Source organism: Schistocerca nitens, chromosome 9 (assembly GCF_023898315.1).
Source record: "Schistocerca nitens isolate TAMUIC-IGC-003100 chromosome 9, iqSchNite1.1, whole genome shotgun sequence".
NCBI lineage: Eukaryota > Metazoa > Arthropoda > Insecta > Orthoptera > Acrididae > Schistocerca > Schistocerca nitens.
Window position 1 is genome coordinate 402,240,980 of NC_064622.1, and position 5,104 is coordinate 402,246,083.

The window sequence follows — 5,104 nt, forward strand, 5'->3', positions numbered from 1 at the left end:
GACTTGAACATGTGCCAATTTGACAGTACGGAATATAAGGTAATACAACTATTGGGTCACTAGAAAGACATTGAAATACTTTGCCTGCTTACTGATAAGTCTGCCGCTTCAGCGTACAGAATACGATTGCCGTCTCAAAGCTGGCTCTCTCAGTCAATTCTCGATCTTGACGTGTAAAGATGGGGCAGTTGATAAGTGGTGAGATAGAGATACTGAGTCACTTTCTGTCTAATAAGCCCTGATTCCCTACTCATATATAATGTGTTATAGAATCACTGTGTGTGTGTAAGCCCGGCTAGCTCAGTCGGTAGAGCATGAGACTCTTAATCTCAGGGTCGTGGGTTCGAGCCCCACGTTGGGCGCTATTTTTTTTCCTTGTGCTACGGCGGCAACCCATGCTCGCTCTAGCACGAATTTGCAAGTCTCGGAAGAGAGCAATCGAGAACAACTTAGAAAAACACTGAGAATGCGTTTAGTGACGACCTCGTCCACGTGGTAGGTTTATTGAGCGATCCACCTACGATGTCACGTGCGAGAACTGACTGTAGCTGTGCCCAATGCAAACACATGATGCGCCGTTAAAAAAATTGAAGCCGAGCTTTTCAAGAAATAAAATGACATGAAAAAATATGTGAAAGCAGGGGTGGTTTATCCACGTAGCACACGCCACGGAACCCTGGCTGTCAGAGACCACGCACAGTACTGCACATTTTATCGGGGAAAATCAATCGTTAGCACTTCAGTATTGAAAATAATAACGTTGCTTCGGATTATAGGGGCAATATTGTGCCCTATTTTTAAAATTCTTGACGTAAAAGAGCACTGACATAAAATTGTGTCTATTTTCAAATGTTTGAAGAATGTGTCCGACGTAATTCTATTTTATTTAACTACATTTCACTTACCAGCACCAAGAGTTTTATTTCATGCCCTGTATCGTACCACTAAGCTCTGCTCTGCATTATTATCGTTATATGAGATATATAGGGTGGACCTAAAGTCTTAGTACAATTATCAATTTATATTTCACAAAAACTACAGAGCTTACAAATTTGTGGTTTGTGACAAATGAAGTAATAAACTTCAAGACATGCGCCGTTCGTTGCTCGAAGAATGTCTAATCGACTTCACGCCGTATGTCTGACAACATTCCTTGTGTAACACCAGCAACAGCATCTGTTAGTTTTCTTCTTAATGTATCCAGAACAGACAGTTGTGCGACGTAAACCTTGTCCTTTACGTTGCCCCACCAAAGGAAATCTAAAGGCGTTATGTCTGGTGAGCTTGCAGGTCAGGCAGTGAGAACATCATGTCCATTCCACCTGTCGGGGAATATTCCCTTAAGAAAACTTCTTACATGCAATCCCCAATGTGGTCAGGGACGTTTCTACCATTAGACAAGACCAGGTGGCTGCGCAAAAAGCGGAAAAAATTTCAAATCAAACAGTGAAAAAATTGAGGAAACGAGGAGGAAAAATGTGGAACAATAATATGGAAAGTATAATGGATTTTCAATATTGTGCCGTTGGATATTGACGGTGATGGTGGGTGCGGTGGAATAGGGGGGGAGGTCGGAGAGACCAATGATAGTAAAAGAGAGGGACTTCGTTTTTCCGTTCTCGCCTAGGCCGGCAAAACACGTAGCAATATCTCTGGTGATGGTGCACCATCTTTTGAAAAATTACATCAGGCTGCAAATCTCTCAGTTACGGTTCCACAAATTGTTGTACCACATCCAGATAGATGTTAGCTGTTACTGATTTTTCGACACAAAAAAAGGGCCAGTGACTGTTGTACGTTTTGCTGTGCCACACATTCAGTATATGGAAATTCCTAAAGCGATCCAAGGCAACGTGTGGACTTTCTCACATTGTGCTTGTTAACTTTTACCTGATATGTGGCCTCATATGAAAAACAAATTAGTTGAAGATACTTATTGCAGCGTGAACCGTACGGGAACGCCCCTTAGACCACGCGGCTATCCGGGTCGGCTAGTGAATGTTTGTTTATTTGTTGCGAGCTGTCACGGCTGATCACAGTGGCACGTGCCAAATTCTACATAAGCAAGCGAGAGACATAATTTGCAGGATACATATTTTCTTCAAGCCCCTCCATGCAGTTAATTTAACTGTCAGTTGGAACCGGCAACACTGCAATGCTCCCCGTCTCTCGCCATCCGCGTACTGTCATCGTTCATGAATCGGACTACAGTGGGAGTTAGTATGGCCCTCTTGCTTTGCCAGCAAGAAGGAGATGTGGGCACTGTGGATGAGATTTTTTTTTTCCCAAGTAAGCAAACTGCTCCGAAACTTTCACTCACGAACTGATGCACGTTCACCAGCACAGAGAATTATGAATATCATAAATTTGAAACAACTACAACCAGAATTACAGGAATTACAGGAAGTATACAAAGACAGTAATTAAAAAAGTACAGTTGCCCAGTTGCTGCCCATGACCACGGAAGCACACTTGATGAAGCTTAAAAAGTTTGTAACCTATCTACAACAATTGGACAAAAATATGGAAACGCCGCGAGAAAGGTATGGTTGAACACAAATGCAGAAGGTAGCCAAGCCTGCAAGTTGCACCTTTATATTGGACCACGGATGGCGTACAGTGTCCTGAAAACATTGCAAGTATCAGTTGTGGTCACAACAGTGTTGTGTTATGTAGGAACTAAGTGAATTCGAATGTGGGCAAATTGCTGGTGGTCGTATGGTAGGTGCTTCTGTAATCAAAGTAGTCGAAATGTTTGGTGTTTCAAGAGGCGAGATTTAAAGCGCATACTGGAAATTGCGGTAAAACATTATCTGCTGAGTCCGAACGCAGACGAATGTGTATATTGAGTGATCGTCAGGGACGGTCATACAAAAGCATTGTGACGAAAAGTAAGCGAATGATTTCTGCAACAATCATTTCAGAGCAAATTGTCTCATTCGCGCATCGCGCCAGCACGAAAACTACACTAAGGGAGCTCCATAAGCTGGGACTTGCATGGCGAACTTTAATTCCTAAGCCACTCAGCACTGATGGAAAAAAAATTGGGCATTTATGGTAAGTTTCTAAGGGACCAAACTGCTGAGATCGCCAGTCCCTAGGCTTACACACTACTTAATGTAACTTAAACTAACTTACGCACACACCCATGCCCGAGGGGGGACTCGAACCTCCCATGTGGGGTAAGCCGCGCGAACCGTGTCAAGGCGCTGAGACCACGCTGCTACCCCCGCGCGACTACCCCGTGCGGCTCACTGATGGAAATGCCCCTGACAGCAAATCGTGGTGCCGAAGCCATAAAACGAGGACTATGAAGCAATGGAAGAAAGACATTTGGTCGAATGAACCTTTTTCAGACCATTTCCAACTTCTGAGCTAGTTTACATCTCAAGAGTTAAACATGGCGGAGGTTGGGTGATGATTTGGGCAGCCATATCTTTCCATTCCATGGCGCCATGGGTACTCTGCAAGATCGAACTACTATCAAAGATTATGTGACCACTTTGGCTAATCGGATCCATGTTACCCAATGCTGATTCTGTGTTCCAAGAAGATTTTGCCTTTGTTTATAGAGCTCTCATTGTCCAGAACTGGTTTCGTGAGCTCGAGGATGGATTGTCGCATCTTCCCGGGCCACCACACTTACCAGACCACAACATTATTGAGCCTTTGTGGTCCACTTTGGAGAAAGGTTGCATGATCCAGCTCCATCATGGTCGCTCGAGCTTCTCACTATTTTACAGGAACAACAGTGTAAGATTCGCTTGAAAACCATACAGGACCTGAATACTGCATATCCATCCCGAGACGACTGGAAGTTGTTTTTATGCTAACGAATTTCCGTGTTAAGCATGGTAACGTGTGTTTTTGGAGTTTCCAAATTTTTGCCCACCTCCCGTAGAATCCAGTTACGGCTGACTACTGCCGATGTACAACGGTAGCAGCGAGAATGCCCTTTTTAAGGTTGGAGTCTTTGTATACATCACGTTCTGTGTTCCACAACTCTGTCCACATATGTGTGTAAGTCTCTCGCGTAACCACTATTCTATTATTGTAAAAAAATAAATCGCGTGCCTCCACGTACACACGCTATCTTTCGAACTAAAGCGATACAAAATCGTTTCATCGCTCAAATTATCTGACTAGGTACTGCTGCGAAAGAAAGAGCAATCAAGGCCGAGAATAAAGGGGAAGCTTCTACAGACAAGAACAGAGGTAGATATGACCCGACCATACGAAATCCGTCAATGCCTCAGCCATACGTCGGCAACAGTCTGCAACAGCCTGCCCCATAAGCAATGCTGTGCGGCCATAACGAAGTACTGCTGTATATTTCATCAACAATGCAGCAATGTTGACGACTATTGCGGACACACATTGCCGTAAAATATGGCCCGCTTAAACGCACCGTAAAGTTAAACAACATTGGCCACAGAAAATGGAAACGTAAAAGGGACTGTATGAAGGTAAAGAAGTTTCTAAATAACAGAAGTACAAGAAACATGAAATGGTGACAATGTTTTGCCTGCAAATTTCTAAGTAGGCTGCAGCGAGATTTTAGATTCTTTGCTTGGCAAACTGCAGCGATAAGGCTGGCAAAATTTCGTTAGTTAGCAAACGGCGACTTATATACCAGTTGGAACTACATATTCCTCATTTCTAAACAAAGCATTTCAGAGATTATTCCCCAAACTGCGAAATAGTGAATGGAGGTTCTTTGTCGTTATGTGGAAGTTAATTAACTTTCAATGCATCATTTTTTTTTTTACTTGTTTACAAAACTTTAACCACGGAAGATGATGTGTAGATTAATTTCCTCATCCTCGACAAATTTTGGAATTTCATAGACGCCAGAATCAACTAGGAGGTCTTATTTTTCGATTTTGTATTTTGTGCACCAACAATGTACTTCATTTCAAGTTTTAGTAGTTTTTTGAGGAGCTATACCTCTCATCACTTCTTTGTTCAAATGTCAGGCTCCCCAGTTGTGCTTTTCAGTCGCCATAGCATGAATATTCGTCTTCAACTGTAATAGATTTTTGGCTTTTTTTCTCAGTTTATCTACTGTTTATCCACAGTAAGTTACGGCTGGCGCGGTGGCTGT

At 42.9% G+C, this 5,104-nt stretch overlaps 1 non-coding gene across 1 annotated transcript; it reads left to right on the top strand.

Moving 5' to 3' along the window:
* Window positions 1–289: 289 nt before the first annotated feature.
* Trnak-cuu (transfer RNA lysine (anticodon CUU)) lies at window positions 290–362 on the top strand. Its single transcript has one exon. It is a non-coding gene; the product is annotated as a tRNA-Lys (tRNA).
* The last annotated feature ends 4,742 nt before the right edge of the window (window positions 363–5,104 follow it).